Genomic DNA, 17866 nt, shown 5'->3' on the forward strand with positions numbered 1-17866 from the left:
TTTCAACCTGTGGTCGGCAGTCAGTGTCTGTTGACTTGCGTCTCACCTCAGTGTTGACACGTGGCTTAGAATCCCGGCCTTACCTTAATTAAGAAACTCTTGTAACGTACAGGTAACACACAGGTAAATGGCGGCTTCTTGACTCAGGTGTTGTCAACAGTCAGTATGTTGGGCCATAATGTACAACGTGAATGACCCCCACCACCCCTAAAATATATGTACAAAGTAAGTGACCCTGGCCTGCATGTCATGTACAAAATCAATGACCCCCTTCCCCTCCCTTCCCATAATGTTTAAGCATAAGTTTTTAATACTTCTATGTACAAAATTGCTGACACACCCCACACCCCGCCTATTACATGTGTACAAAATTGATGACCCCTTCTGCCTCCCCAGCGTGGAGCTACCAGCGGAACTTAATGTGGTCAGAACATTTACAATCATATCCCTTGTGTTTATAGTCTTGTCCTTTATAATCGGGACATTCTGAATCTGATTCTGACATTCTAATACTCAGACTAGCCCGCCCTGCATGTCTGCATTATATCACTGTCACCTCGGGAGAAAAACGCTTCGTCTAATCTCCTACTTGTCGTCTGCACACAGGGAACGCTCGATCACAGAAAACAGTTCCTAACTGGACCGGAGAGTTATCTGCTCCTCGATATTGACAGTTGACCTTGACTGATGAAAGGCGGTAGTAACAACGTATGACGTCACAACGCGCGCGAGGTGTGATGACTCCACGGTGATTTTGATTCTCGCAGATCACAACGGGGACTGTGTTTCCTTTGGGCGGGAAATGCCGATCAAACTCTACCACGCGCCGTGACCAACAGGCGGGTATGCGTGACATCCTGCAAATGTCAGGTCATTGTAGAAAACTGGTCAGTGCAAATATTGCGGGTGGGCCTCACTTTGCACGGAGTGTGGATGATGGACAGTACAATGCTAGTGAGTACAAGCACTGTTTGTCTGACCAAAGGTCGGCTTGGTAGTTCGCCATGTATATATGCTTCTGTGTTATTTCTCCAAGCAACACTTGAATTGTCAACGGGAGTCCACCATCAGCAGTCATTACCTAGATTCGAATGATAATGTCTGCCGTCATAAGGTCCGCCTGAGTGATTGGCACGTCCTGAATAGTCAGCTAAGATAGTACACTTATTCCTTACCCGTATCCAGGGGAACGACGCAAGGTAAGCTGTCATTGATGTGTATGTCGTTTCCACACTCGACCAGTTTGTCAGATGTGGCGTGTATATCCGCGTGTTCTACAATGTATTTACTACGTCGACCCGTGAGGTAGACTCATAGTTAAAGCATTTTCTTGTCACACCGACGGCTCGGCTCTGATCAACGGATGGAGCAGAGGGTGAAGCCGATTTCTGATGCCCCCGCTGGAGTTTACGAGGGAGATATGGCAGTCGTAAGTGTATGTTGAAGTATGGGTGTTATGACAGACGTACGCGTGTTTACGAGGGAGTTACGGCAGTCGTAAGTCTATGTTGAAGTATGGGTGTTACGACAGACGTACGCGTGTTTACGAGGGAGTTACGACAGTCGTAAGTCTATGTTGAAGTAGGTGTTTACGAGGGAGTTACGGCAGTCGTAAGTCTATGTTGAAGTATGGGTGTTACGACAGACGTACACGTGTGTACGAGGGAGTTACGACAGTCGTAAGTCTATGTTGAAGTAGGTGTATTACAACAGACGTACACGTGTGTACGAGGGAGTTACGGCAGTCGTAAGTCTATGTTGAAGTATTGGTGTTACGACAGACGTACGCGTTACGAGGGAGTTACGACAGTCGTAAGTCTATGTTGAAGTAGGTGTATTACAACAGACGTACGCGTGTTTACGAGGGAGTTACGGCAGTCGTAAGTCTATGTTGAAGTATTGGTGTTACGACAGTCGTATTACGAGGGAACAGAGTCGTATTACAACAGACGTACACGTGTACGAGGGAGTTACGCAGTCAGTCTATGTTGAAGTATTGGTGTTACGACAGTCGTACGCGTGTTTACGAGGGAGTTACGGCAGTCGTTAGTCTATGTTGAAGTAGGTGTATTACAACAGACGTACGCGTGTGTACGAGGGAGTTACGACAGTCGTAAGTCTATGTTGAAGTAGGTGTATTACAACAGACGTACACGTGTGTACGAGGGAGTTACGGCAGTCGTTAGTCTATGTTAAAGTATGGTGGCTGTAGGGTTGAGATTGCCAGGGCCATGCACCTGTATCCTGCAATGGGGAACAATGGGGAGATTTCTGGTTTCTTGAGGTACTTTGCCCGTCCGGCACCATCAATGGATGGCGACACTCTGATTCTCAAGCTAACTTGGTATGTTTCATGCTGTCCTGAAACTGTTACAGGTCATCAAGACAAGAATCTACGTACAGATAAATACATTATGTGTAGGGTTATATTATTATTATTATATTATTATTAATATAGGATATTTATATAGCGCACATATCCATGCAACCATTGCTTGCTCAAGGCGCTGGTATTTGTTTCCCTCGATCATTGGATGTCAATCTCAACGTCACATCGTGTTATCAATCTCAACTCCCTGGGGAGTATACAACTCTTGCTGCCACTAGGCGCACCGAGTTTATTGTGGCTCTCTCATCCTAACGAGGTACCCAATTCACAGCTGGGTGGACTGGGACACATAGTCACAGTACTTTTCACTGCACGTTGCTGTACCCGCAACTAGGTGTTTGCACGTATTCATGTGGCCACCATCTGGTCATATACCAACGGATTCGTGGGTTCTTTTAAGTGCACAGGGTTGTGTACTGTACACTAGGGGTTGTGACTACACGGAAAGAGTCTGCACACAAAGTTGACTCCAAGGTTTTTACACCCCGGTCACAGGTGGGCTCGATCCCGACATCTTCAACCTCGCTGGATCACTAGCCTGGCGCTTTAGCCAGCTCGCCCACCGCGCCCCCATCGCTCGTGAGTACGTCAAGCAAATCCAATAATTCTTTGGAGACATTGTTCTTAACTATTGCTTGTATAAAGTAAAGGGAGAGGGCTTTTTCATGATAGACAGATGCATGTATTATTCATTTAAAATCCTGTCTTAACGTTAACGAAACCACGGTACTTCAAAACAACACCATTCTGAACAGCATGCCATGCATGATACCTTCCGCTTTGGTGAACGCAATACGATTAATTAACCAGACGTTTCAGTTCTTGAATGTCCCTGAACTATCACTGCCATGTCGCCTGGCTCATAAGGAACCTTTTGTTGCTATCTCTTGTTCTTCAAATTCTTCGTCCGCCCACCGTCTCCCTGGAGACACGTGCTGCTAGTTGACAACCGGTCTTCCAGAACGTGCCCCAAGTGACGTCACAATACGTGGCCTCGCCAGAGAAGGTCTTTGTGTACTGCTACCTTTAATTTAAAACGTAATCTAGATTTAGGCGTGGCTTACGTTCTACATTGTTGATATTTGTGACACGAACCCGACAACTCTCGCCATGTCATCACACATCGTCTTTGGTGGCGACCTCTACTCGGTGATCGTGGCAGATCAGACACGTTACATAAGAAGGCAATCACATGAGGAGAGATCAAGGGCACACGTACTGATACCACGTTTGCCTGGTCTGTTATTTGTGTTCAGTCTGTGTTGTACAGGCACTCTGCAAGGAGTCAAGTCTGGATCAGACATTCCCGTGATTGATGTTGTGAGCATGGCTCACTAAGCCAGTATACAAAGACACCATATCCACCATAGCGACCGTTTATAGCGTTCAATTCCAACTTATTTTCCTGCCGGACACAACTTTATCATTTCACCTTATGGGATGGTTCTGGTCAGTCGGCAGACAGGGGCACCGATGGTCCAGCCGTGTTGTCGAGAGTTTTGTCCCTTTGGCGTGCCAGACAACAATGATCTGGGTTCGAATCCCAGTTCTCCCAGATTATGTTTGTAGTTTTGCCAGCACCATACCGGTGTTTGTAGGTTTAGGAAATGCATTAGTTGAGACTTTCTTCTCACTTCAAGCTCAAACACATAGATGTAACTGGGTTACTGCTGACAGAGGCGTTAAACTTAATTCACCCTCTTATCGTCAACGTTTCCAAACAGGACGTTTCATTCTGACACTTGAACATGAGTCGCCACTATTCGCCATGTTTCAGGCTTCTAGACAATTGTTCTGCTGTTCGATAGCACTTCAAGACAGAGGTCCTGCACTGTTTGCCCAGATGGATGACCTTTCATCTTTTTCAAGCAAAGCTCCTTTCATTAAAACACGCTTTCAAAACAAGCAAGATAAATCTGGTTATAGAATCTAACTGTGAATGCTATCATGTCGCGGGTATAGTCATCAATAGCACCTTTGTCATTGTGCAACGTACCCGCACAGATAACCAGGCAGGTCAAGGACGTCCGGGATGTATTCAACAGCTTACACTGGAAAAACCTGTTTAAATTTGTTTTTTAACAAAAATGATATTTTGGGATACCTATTTGAAGCACAACATCAATAAACATCTACCTGAGAAGTGAAATAGGAGACACTGACTAAAGCAAATAGATTAAATGGAAGGACTATTACATTTTTTTAAATACTTCAGGTTTTCATGACAGAAAGCAGACAAGTGAGTGCACCGTTCCAACGCATAATCACACAATAGAAGTATACTATTATTTGTCGAAATTTTGTAATTGTTACAAGTATACGCCCTGTGGGATTCCAAGTGCACAAATAATCGCTTGTTGTGTGTCTGACAGTAATACATAGGATACATGCCTCCGTGAACACCCGGGCTAGAACTGATCTTCACACACACAGTGTTTGTGGTAAGAGTCGACTTACAGGCTATGTTGATGGATGTTGTTTTGTTACCTGGTATGAATCAGGATGTTAGTCAGTTGACTGTGTGGTCCACACTGGATTAGTTACAGGTGTAAACCCATATACGGTCCCAGAGGTGTAGCACTGTTGCCTAAAACCGCACTTACTCACTCACTACACACCCGTCAGATGACATATCTGCCCCATGAATCATCCAAAGATTATGCACTGCGTTAAACTTATTTTCGATAGAAGATCACAATATAAACTTTTATCTCATTATCACCGGCAGATTTATCGTGGTTGTGTTGACAAGAAAATTGTTAATCTCCGCCTGCTTTCTTCCCATGTCAGATGGCGGAGTCCTGACATGTCATTACTGGCAACAATGCAGGACAATTTCCACTTTATACCGTCCGTAGTAAATAATAAACCACAATCCATTTTCCCCCGCCTACCTATTGCCAGACGTGCTTCAGTAAACCTGCCTCAATCTGGCAACACACAGTCATTTATAGCCAAACATAATAGTCTTTACTTCAATATGTAGCAACTTGCCCAAAGTTACGGTTAATATGGTGTCATATCTTAAATGAAAACCTATTGTAATCATCTGTTATTATGTGTCTTGTTATTTATGGACGTCTAGCTACATAGTGTTAACATCATTGATTCTAATAAAGGGAAGGTGGAGTAGGCCTGTGGGTAAAGTGTTCATCATCACCAAGAGGGTGTACAGTGAACGGACAAAAGGACTGTTTGTTTTCTGAATAGTTGGACGTCGATCTGCAGAGGGGAGAGACTTTATCGCTATAGTAAGGATACAGGTTTGCTGCCGATTTGGAACTGCTGCCTCGTGTCCTGCAATGGTACTATGTGTGATGGCTGATTGTCGTGGAGCCTCCAGGACGTGACAGGTCGTTCTTGTACACGGGGTGACATGGCTAGAACTTTGCCTGGCGGCGGCGTCAAACGACAACTACACTTTTATCAGCGGCTGTGGACGCACCGTGGTCCACGAGCGTGGATATTAAGGTTGAGTCTTCCTTCCGATACAGTGTATTAAGGCTCTGTGTATTTCATATAGGTCTTCCATAACTTGTTAGCTAGGATATTCAGCAACATGGCAGACAAGATATCATCGTGTAGTATTGACGGTTTTTCACAATTATTATACATTATCTATCGACCATATAAATTATTTTATTTCATCATGCCAAATAATATTAGTAAACCTTGAAATATAAGTTTAACAGGCTAGTTTGATATAGTAAAGGAAGACACAACCACGTGCACTGGTGACTAAATGCCTGCTGCAAGAGGTGGCATACGTTACCTGCAGGCACGAGGTTGTTCCCGCGCGTCCCGAGGTCAATCAGGGTATCGTATCGATCTTTCGGAATTCAGCAAGTGGTGTCTGTGCACCGTTGCTTCGTAGTCTGCATCATCAATACCAAATATGGTAGCAGGTTGTGAGGTTAAAATCTATCGATTGGTATGTTATTGAACAGACGGCATGACATCCCCCTTTCGTGGATGCTGAACAATGGTGTTGTAGGCCTTACGGGTTTAATGAGGGTAGCGACCGGCATGCGTGACATCTCCCTTTCGTGGATGCTGAACAATGAAGCTGTAGGCCTTACAGGTTTAATGAGGGTAGCGGAGTTTGTGGGGACACGGTGCTTATGATTAAATGAAATAACAAATGCTAAATACTAGATGGACAAAGTTTTCTGCCCTATTTTATCAAAATATCATTTTATTCTAATTGTATGATAATGCTGAGCCTTGAAGCAATGCCTGATGTACCTATATTCATGATTGGTAACTCCCAGTTATTGCTGTTATGCGCTCATGTTGGTTTATGCTTTTGCGAAAATATCTGCTTGGTTAGGTGTTAATGGTTTTGGTAGAATCATTACAGTCATAGAAACGTCAACCAGTAGCAGAAATGCAAGCTGAAAGCCAATATTTTACCCGGTTAAACTAGAATGGTCCTAATGGAGAGGTCGTATGCGTACATTCTGGATATGTAACAATCATGAACAGGTTTCCATTTATGAGGTGGAGACTGCCTACTGTCTCCTATGACGAGAATACTATGCAACTGGTGTTGCTAATGCCAGTCTTTGTGCGCCTGAGTGTAAGGCTGTATATCATACAGTGATGCTGCTAATGGTTTGATGGCGCTGTGACACAAATACTGCACTGCAAAACGACACAGACACTAAATGTCATTTTTGCGGCTGTACTTCCGGTCTGTTGGACAGACGAGACCGAGGCTGTCACCTGAAACTACTTGTTGTTCGTAAGACATTTATCGCAAATCAACGAAGATTTTTTTTCAGTTTAAAAATGGAGTTATGACTGACGACTTCTCGTGGCGTCCACGATTTTCACTAACCGTCTGCACTGCCGTTATCTGCATCTTGAACAATAGGGCACTTTGCTGGCTTTTCTACACATTTTGGTCAGACCAGTGAATATGACATAGGTATAGTTATGTAATCAATTCAATTCGTTCAAGATAAAAACATATTAACCCTTTGGAAGATTTGTAATCATTTATTCTCCAACTTTGAAATGTTGTTTGTTTGAAAGGGCATTATCTGTCCCTGTTCTTGTGTCTGGTAGTCTGGTCAGCTGACATACCAAGACGCCACAATGCCAACAATAAGAAACTGATTAGATATTGAGCTAGTATTGATAACGGTCACTTCAAGAAGAAATTACGTATGTATTAAATTATAGCAAGATTCCTAAAATTGCAGCCTTGACGAGTGTTGAATTGCCGTGGTGTTGTTGCTGGAATAGAGATGTAATCACATCGACAAACACCGCCTACGTGCTCACATCTGTTGTTGCCGTGATATTAGATGATTATTGACACACATCATATTTACTCCAGTATAGAAACACAAGATCACCTGGAACCGCTGCTAGCTCCTGATTGTCAAACCTGAAGAACGCTGTGATAGATAGATGTGTTTGTTGGTTTGTTTTCTTTGTTTGACGCCGCAGTCAGCAATATTCCAACTATGACGGTAATCTGTAAATAATCGAGTTTGGACCAGACAATCTGGTGATCGACACTACGAGCGTCGATCTACACAGTTGGCGCATGATGACATGTGTCAGCTGAGTCACCGAGCCTGGTACACCTACTAGGCGGGGACATTTCTATAAATGTTACATTGATGCATCTGGCGAATCATTTCAGTTGACACAAGCGGATGATGTTTGAAGTGAGGGATCAGGTGACAGGGAGGGAAGAGTGAACCCTCTTTAATTGACCAAATGTCGTATCAGCCTGACCCTGTATATACCATAGTTCACCGCGTCAAGGACTGTCGACTGTATGTGCTTGCTGTGTGCCTGCAGTCACTCCGGGAGTATAGTGACACTGTGAATGGCATTGATACAGATTGCCAATTATCTTGTTTCCTGATGCCAAGGAAGCTCATACTTCTGTATGTTCAATCTGTGCCCTTAAATGTTGCTATCGTGCCATTGTATTTGATTCCACTGTTTTTTGCTACGTTGTTGATGTGCTTGTATTTAGACCCACCGCTATTGGCACCAGTGAACATTACAACCGACATTTGTGTACAGAGCGCTCAGGGCCGTGTCATTGTAACTGACGATTATTACTCTCCTAGTTATTGATGTCGTCGTCGTCGTCATCATCATCGTCATCACCATCATCATGGTCATCAACATCACACTTATTCACACAACACATACATCATCATTATTCAGCACGAGTAACACTACAACGACGATGTTTATGATGATGTGTGAAGGGTTGTCTATGTCTATCCCAGCTGGTGTAGGAGGAAAGTTTGAAGTGATGGTTTTTGACGTTGGCCAACACAATGGGGCAACCAAGAAATTATCGGGGCGAACCTAGATTCGAACCAGTGATTGCAGGTTCCTGACCCGTCAAGGGGCCGTGACTCTGCAAAACGAATAGCAGCGCCAAGCCAACCGTCCTTGTCCCCTTATGAGGATGATCATATGTGACTGGTAACACAGTTGGACATTGTATGTGTCCAGTGCCCCACCCCACTGTACGTGGGTAGGCAGGGAGCCTTTATAGGCCGTCCAGGGACTCACTTGTATGGGAGCGTGTTGAGGTGGCCCTGCTTGATCTGACACCTCGTGTGGAGATCACTGTGCATCCTGCTGACGGCGACCATTTTCAAGGTCAAACCAAAATACCAGCATTTATCATTTCAAATGAGGCTGTTTCTGAAAACAGGGAATGTTTTAAGCGATTTAGATATAGTTTTGAAAACATATTTATGAAGCATCGGAATGCCACCTGATGATTGTTTGAGTGAGTAAGTGTAGCAGTGTGTCACGTGTCAGGTGTGTGTCCAACTGATATGTGGGGCGTGTGTCTGGTTAAGGGGCCATCACTGTTATACGAGGTGTTTTATCTACATTTACGAGGCATACATGTTACTTTCGTTTACTTTCTTGATATTGAATTCTCTCAACCCACAGTAACGTGCAACTGTTAGATAACGTGAAGTATCTTCTAGATCGTATAGTGTTTCCAGACCCCTCTCTGTTAGACTAGACTTCCGGGAACCGGTGTTCAGGTTTCTTTGAGAAGACAGACCCCGACAGCGTTGCTCGTTGTTTATGGTTACAATCACAGGTTCATCTGGTCCACACTTGCCATGATATAACTGAAATACTGCGGCATTATAACTATTTCACTAATATTATATATATATATCGGTTCCCAATTGCGCAGATCGATGTTCATGCTGTTGATCACTGGATTGTCTGGTCCAGACTTGATTATATACCTGGAATATTGCTGAGTGCGGCGTAAAACTAAACTCACTCACTCGTCGCATCTGATGCCATTCACAGCAACTGTGTCCTTCACTCAACGTTCTCCTCACCACGACACTCACATGTGACATGCACAGATCTCTTCCCGCACCACTCGGTGATGTGCTCATCTCTTCTACACAAATACCATGGAGTGTGTGAATTCAAGTGATAAAAGGGAAACTGGAAAATTAATTAAATTCAAAACCAGCATTATGGAGTAAGTATTATCTCTGTGAACATATCTGCCATTGTGAACGAGCCCCATCCCCACGCCCACGTCCGCTGTTCCCGTGCCAGGTCCCCGTGTGCATGTCACCATGCTCTGACAGACGGGATGACAGCTGATCGTTATTGCATGTAGCAACTGGCATGTATAATGTATTTAAATAGGTCAGGTTTGTCTAACTCAGTAGGAAAGGGCAGACACAGGACCACTCGTTGTAGTCGTAGGACAACTTGCTTTAACATACAGCCACAATACAACACGCACCCTTGGACCATATTGGCATATATTGAACCAAGTCCACCATGTATTACCATCAAGTAAAATACACAGTGAAAATACCCATACACTCACCTTCGTTCATCTGACGACAATATCCTTAACTAGATATACATATTTCATTTAAGGACACAAATGATTTCAGAAGATATATTCAACCTATTTGAAATTCAGATTTGGTGTTAACAGCAATACCATTAGCGGCAGGTTGATGCAGCATTATATTGACAGGAGTCGTGGAATCTGTCAAATCCGGACTCTGTGTAATCCGGTTTTCTCCATACCCGGACTACTCACTGCGTCCCGGCAAAATTGTTTTTAATTTATCATTAAAGTGTGCTTTATAATCCGGACTCTCTCAATTACGGATTACGGACTAAAATAACTGTCCCGACAATCAACTTGCTATGAGAACAATGTATTATTGAAAGACAAAGCCTTAGTCTAATCACGCTATGTTGTTTTGGGATGGTAAATATTTGGGGCTCCTTTACAATTTAAATGACGATGTTTTTTAAGCGGGTTAAGCTTTAGCCTTATTATGCTTGTATATTTTGGTAAGGTAACTGTATCGTTTTAACACTAAACCATGACTCTCTAAATACAATGTTTACCATCCAAAGACGTACGGGCCTGGTGTAGTAGGATGGAATTCCTAAACCCTAGCATCTAAATCAGTCGAGTGTTATTTTAGTGCATTGACATAGCTTGGGCTGGAGACTGGTTTCGGTCTGGGTCGAAATACAAATATAAGTATACTGTTTATATTCAACATGTAATTAAATAGTTTTTTTCTGTGTGTCGGTTCGACAGTAATTATATCCCCAGTCAAGGCACCCCGCTTCAAAGAGTGCTAGATAGCCATCAGTAAACGCCCTCTCATAACAAACTGATCGTTGTCAACATGTTTTCCCGCCAATAAATAGCAAATCCTTTGATCTGCTTCAATTTCCGCATGACTGAAAATGCTGACTTGACATTGACGACCTGAGCGATTGACGTGACCTCCAGCAACCCCGATATAATCTGGCATGTCCGCCACGGGTTACATGTAACAAGGGGAGATAATCCTATAAGGTTACGCATGATCCAGCGATCTGTCCTCTAGATGTGATGGCTGGCCCCTCTGGTATCAGATGCCTGAAAGCACTGTAAACAAGGGGAGATTATCATTCAGAACAACTGGGCACACGCCTGCTGGACAGTGGTACAATGGTCTGTGTCGAATCATCGCACTTATGAAATATAAAAAAATTGTTTTCCATTAATCTCTTCATAACTATACTTCTTAATGCCTCTAGGAGAGGTGGTCAATTGTAGACACAGTGTCACATGCAGTAGCTCCACAGTTAGGGTGCTCATAATCTGTCGTACAGACCTTGAAGCAAATTTATCCAAGAAAGCCCACACAACTCTAGAAAATGTGGCAGGTCTAGATTTCCTCAGAAGAAAGTCTCAGGGCTCCTTTTCATTATATATTTTTTTTTTACTATGAACTTTTTTCAGTAAAATATGTTCATTTCAGAGACTAGTTGTTAGTCTAGGGTGCTCACTACTTCACGGTCCAGTACGTGGATATCCATATTTGTCTTATCAGTGGTTAGAGACGGGTATCACTCCGTTATATTATTCCAATTTATCACTGCTAATCTGGCATAGATGTCACGATGATCTAGCGTCACGTCGTTTCTTCAGTCTGACATGTGTTTGCGAAATACACAGTATTATTGGCCTTTTCCTAGTGTACCATCAGATAGGACCATCAGATAGGACCTTGTGTACCTTTGTTTCTATAGTTGTATTACATGCTGGTGGAGGCTGTGTCTCTGTTTCATTAAACGTCATGTAAATGTTATGTGATTTCAAATAACAACATAACGTAATTCGTTTAATCAACGTTTTACCGTATTAAACGTATTAAAATCCATACTGGTTTTTCATTGCTACTAACAAATATGGATTGCTTCTTGGAGAGGCACGTTGGAGCAGTAAGGAAGGATAACAATATATGGATGAACAATTTCTTTATTACAGTCAGAGCAACGTTTCTGGGTAGGTTCGTTATCAAGTAAGTGTTGAACAGAATAAAGACTGGGAGGCATATATACAGGTGTATAGAAATGTATGCCGTCAGTGTCTTCACACTTCCATCCCAAAAAGCTCAAACGTTTTCCTGAACATCTCTAGACCCATGCACGACCGTCAGAGCTGTCCAGACGAAACCTGGACTCATCTGTGCATAGTTGACTGTCTCAGTTCGTATATTGTGGACCTCAAATGTCTTCTGAAGCCAACTGGTGTCGATTCCGTAGATGCAGTAACTGAATATGGTTGTGTGGCAGAGGTGACGTGACTTGACTTGACGTGACGTGAGACGTGCACGGTCGACCTTCACAAGTCACGAGTGTTGCTTTGGTATTGATAACGTCTCCGTAAATATGATATTATGTTTCGGTAAGTCATAAAGTGTTTTATGGAGACCTGAAATGTAAACAAACATTGTGTGCTGCTCACACCAGATACCACGTAGCCATGTATGATCTCTGTTCACATTAGTGAGTGAGTGAGTTTAGTTTTACGCCGCACTCAGCAATATTCCAGCTATATGGCGGCGGTCTGTAAATAATCGAGTCTGGACCAGACAATCCAGTGATCAACAGCATGAGCATCGATCTGCGCAATTGGGAACCGATGACATTTGTCAACCAAGTCAGCGAAACTGACCACCCGATCCCGTTAGTCGCCTCTTACGACAAGATAGTCGCCTTGTTATGGCAAGCACATGGGTTGCTGAAGACCTATTCTACCCCGGATCTTCACGGGTCCTGTTCACATTAACGTCATTATACACCGTGTATCAAATATATGTGCCAATCGTGAATCACGAATTGACCCTGTGTAGGATTTATTACATATAGAAGAAACTGAAGTCAAACGGTCTCTGGCGGGGTAAATACGTCGTTTATCAACATAGTCTCTTGCCACTTACCCATAACAAGCGGAAAATAAAAACCGTTTCGCCGTTTCGGTCACCAGTCCTACAGTCGTGATGTGTTGAGACAACGTCATGCACGTCAGCTACATCATCCTGCGCGTGACCACTCGTGCCGCCATCATTTCATCACATTCATTGCCAGCGTTGTCCGTCATGTTTATACAGACAAGTGGACAGTTGAGCCAGGCGTACAGGCAGTGTGGGTAGCAGCTGATTGTCTGTAATCCCCCATGGCTTTGTGGAAACATACAAACCCAGTGCCCTAAGCCACTTGATATTGTCAACACTTGATATATCCCGGGATGACAATATGTGTTTGTTCTTATGACAATATGTCATATTTATATCACGTAAATATGGAAATAAGCTCACAGTACAAATATGACATGTTTGAGATAAGTGTTTCGAGGGTATCACTCATAGTAGTGTCTTCGTGTGTGGTCGCGTGGCTTCACAATCAGTAATGTGTATGTTGGTAAACAAGAGTCGGCTAATTCAGAAAATATTAGGAACAGATATAGTTTCATGACAGGAGGTCGCTTTAGCTCAGTCTACGGCGACACAATTCGCTGTGCAGAGTTCCGCCCCTTGGGCGCGCCAGGAAACTATGATCACAGGTTGGAATTCCGGTCCTTCCCGGTTATTCTTCTAGGTTTGTCAGCAACGTACAGTGGCTCGTGGCTTTCATCAAAGTCGTAACGTCTAGCACCTGCATCACTTCGGGTTTTCCTCCCACAGTAAGCAGACACGCCATGATGTAACGGGAATACTGTTTAAAGCAACGTTACCCCAAATCACTCATTCACTCAAGGCATGGTGTCAGTTTGTGTGTCAACGCTTCTGAGTTCACACACTAACCTCTTTGTAAAGAATGACCTGCTGTCTCACCTGAATGACTACGGTTTTACGCCGATTATGGCAAAACCCACAAATATGACTATGTAAAAATTATACTCATGGGGAACCGAGACGATCGAAAGATTAACCCGCCAGGCTCCCTGTCCAATACAAAAGCACAGAAAGGTTATCAAAATCATAGCGGCCTATAGATACGCCACCATACACGGCACCACGTGAACTTCCGGTATCTCTGCTACCAGCATGGATCCCCAGTGGCCCATCCTTTTGGCCATCGAAGATTTTCAATTGACATTCTACTATTCTTCAGTGGTATATAAGAAATAAGTTTTTCTGTATTTTACAAGAAAATAAAGGAAGATGTGACACATTGCAAGTGTTTAATCGCAACCACTGCGCCCTTTCCAAAGACCAATATCTGACTTTCGCCACCAATGCTATTTTGTCGCCTGTTATGGATTAATACTCTTGAATATCTTCCTATTTGTAGACCGAGATCTTTGTAAGGCGAAATCAGACGAAAATTAGGCTTTAAATTTCTGAACTTTAAGTTGTCTTCTCGCCACCACATGACTCTCCGTTACAACCAACGTACTGTTCTCGGGGAGACGAGGATTCACTGCTGACCTACAGTGTTTCAACACCTCTCTGTTGCCAATGTAAGACGACACCTGGTTGACACCTATTTCCACTGTCGCTGCTCAACCCGGTCTGTCAACACCTTGTGGGAGGAGAGAAAATGACAATACACCGTACAAACAGCAATATCGCTTACTAATCCCTCCATGCACGACGATCTAGGTCACGGTGACCTTGGTAGAAGGACACTAGACTTGCGACGTTCTTACGTCAGAGGAATTACACATAAAGACAGATCCAGTTTCTTGTAGCAAACATAATGATGGTAAGCTTGAAGTGGGAAGTGTCTCCATCATATCCGGGACCATGTGATTGTATGATGAACCACACCCTATTACAGTTCTTTGCAAGCGGTACCCTTCCAGCTAAGGCTATGTTGAGATGACAAGAAATCTGGGCGTGGACATACCTGCACGGTGAACAACATTGTCCTCATCCACATTCCAACTGCATGACGGGAACCCGTATGTCATCGAGTAAGAACCAGACAAGCCAGTGATATATATAGTGCGCACCATCCCAGTCCGCTGGGTCACGATGACCCGATATGTGCGCAGATACCGACCGGGATCACCCGATCCACTTGCCCCGCACAACATACGCCGGTTGCTTGAGAACAATGTACAGCACGGAGTCCCTTTGATTTAGGTCTGAGATGAACCAGCTTGGACGTGACCGATCGTTGTCGGTCCGATATATACACAAACCGATTTTACCTATGACAAATACTACAACGCTTGGAGTCCCGGAGAGATGTCAGTCGAAAATCAGGAGCGTTTTGTTTCTGTAACGTCTCTACTCTATTTGTTTTGTCAGTGAATGAATCCTATCACGGCTTGATGTATAAGTTTACTATTCACCATTACATTTGGTTGTGAGATGGCTGCCGTACAAGATTCTGTTACTACCCTGAGAATGTACGCATTTTTAAAAGTTGTATTTTGACGTCTAAATGTTTGGAGGGACGGAGAAAAGGTCTGATGGAAGTGTTTCCAGTCTTGGTGTACAGCCAGTCTATAACAGTAGACACTTTACTTCACAGAGTTGAAAACCATGTCCGCATTCACCAAGAGGTCACGTTCCTTGTGCATGTCGTTGCATGTAAAGTGAAAGTGTCACACCGGCAATTCTCATGTAAAGTCTGAAAGTGTCACACCGGCAATTCTCATGATAAGGATATGTAGGCTAGTATTACATGTACCTACACAACACATTTACCTGCCTGTTACATACGTTTAGGTGTATGATACACGTATTGACACAAGCTACCGTAACCAGTTCCCTGAGTAACGTGGTGCCCACTTTAACATGTTCATGTCTCGGTCATTACTGGGTACCTGCCGTCCAGACCACATGTACTGACACAACAGTAGTCACTACCGATTGCCGGGCAGTCTGTACCATTCCATGTGAAGGATTATCTACCTCTCGACCCATACCCCACTGATCAGATATAGGCTGAGTATCACAGTAGATGAGATTATAGTGTTGTATTGTGTCTTGTTGTAGGAGCAGCGCGGAACGAGGAATACCATTCCAGAGGGAAACCCAACAACCCTGGTTACTGTAAGTACCATATGACAAAAGCTACCAGCTTGTAATCTCTAGTGCTGCTTCCACTGTATATCTCCCCGGGTTTCACCAGGGTGTTAAGACACAAGGCCTTGCTTCCACGGTATCCCCCCGGGTTTCACCAGGGTGTTAAGACACAAGGCACTGCTTCACACACACACACACCCCATCCCACCCCCGAGCCAGATGACACGGCAGTGTATGACTGACATGTTGTTCAAGATGCGCTAATCTCTACTCACTCACTCACTCACTACGTTATGATGTTGGTATGTCAGTACTATAGCCGTGCTGCGGGCTCGCACCAAATACCAGTCTATGCCCTGTGTAGTGACAGGTTTCTGATCACTGTTATAGAAACACTGTGCAGTAAGGCGGCACACCCAAACTGATCACTCACTTGTATTGTAGGACCGGTTGGTCAGGCAAACTGCGGCATGAAGGAAACTAAGTTATATGGGTAGTCAACTTTTTTATTGCAATAAAGAAGTTGACCATCCATAGAACTTAGTTTTCCTTCATCTTCACAACTTCTAAAATGCCTCTCAGAGAACAAGCAGCAGCATCTGAAGCAGATGGTCTGTCTGGGATCAACCTCTTGTTGATTACAACCTGAGCCAGCTTTTGTCAGCCCCACTCATTATGGAACGGGGGGCGGTGGGGTAGCCTAGTGGTTAAAGCGTTGGCTCGTCACGCCAAAGGCCCGGGTTCGATTCCCCACATGGGTACAATGTGTGAAGCCCATTTCTGGTGTCCCCCGCCGTGATATTGCTGGAATATTGCTAAAAGCGGCGTTAAACCATACTCACTCACCCCCCCATTATGGAACGTATCAACCAACGTATCAGTTTGTGGTGATCCGGACTTGATACAGGACATGACATCTAGGCCCGGCACCTGGACATAGATTCCCTATATTGTTTAAGTAACCTGTCCCTGTTCCGGATTTGAGTCCCAACAGGGGTACAAAGAGTGAGGCCCACCCCCTGATATTGTACTGCTGGAATATTAGTTACAGGAAATTATTTCTTTTGACTTAGACGTCTCAGTGTCAGTATCATAGAATCTTGAAGAATATTACTGACTTATATCTTGGTTAAATAAGTGTGGGTTGTTATGGTATATCATTGATGTCACTGTCGATCGTTCTAGAAACTCTTAAGCAAAGCGTCACGAAATTCGTGATCCGACATCTTCTGATGCACGAGGGAGTGTGTCCTTGACCATCTACAGGAGCACTGTGTTCTCTGTACAATCTGCAGTTGCACGTGGGTGTGTGCCCTGTACAGTCTGTAGTTGCACGTCGGGGCATGCCCTGTACAGTCTGTACTTGCATGTGGGGGCGTGCCCTGGGCAGTCTGTAGTTGTATGTGGGGGCGTGCCCTGTACAGTCTGTAGTTGTATGTGGGGGCGTGCCCTGTACATTCTGTAGTTGCACGTGGGGGCGTGTCCTGGGCAGTCTGTAGTTGCACGTGGGGGCGTGTCCTGGGCAGTCTGTAGTTGTACGTGGGGGCGTGTCCTGGGCAGTCTGTAGTTGTAAGTGGGGGCGAGCCCTGGGCAGTCTGTAGTTGCACGTTTGTGTGTCTGTCGTGGACGATACACAAGTGACAGGCTATCTACCTAC

General features: G+C 44.2%; 1 protein-coding gene across 2 annotated transcripts in view; it reads left to right on the forward strand.

Moving 5' to 3' along the window:
- The window catches only part of LOC124279137, a 71788-nt gene that overhangs the window by 9951 nt on the left and 43971 nt on the right, over positions 1-17866 (forward strand). The window contains exon 2 of one of the 2 annotated variants that reach the window (XM_046714930.1): positions 16180-16236. The exons of the other annotated variant lie outside the window; for it this stretch is intronic. The gene's annotated coding sequence lies outside the window, so the exon portion shown is untranslated. The remainder of the gene's footprint in view (positions 1-16179; positions 16237-17866) is intronic. 2 annotated transcript variants of the gene reach the window in all.

Source organism: Haliotis rubra, unplaced genomic scaffold (genome assembly GCF_003918875.1).
Source record: "Haliotis rubra isolate DU_JTF1 unplaced genomic scaffold, ASM391887v1 Scf247, whole genome shotgun sequence".
Classification (NCBI taxonomy): Eukaryota; Metazoa; Mollusca; class Gastropoda; order Lepetellida; family Haliotidae; genus Haliotis; species Haliotis rubra.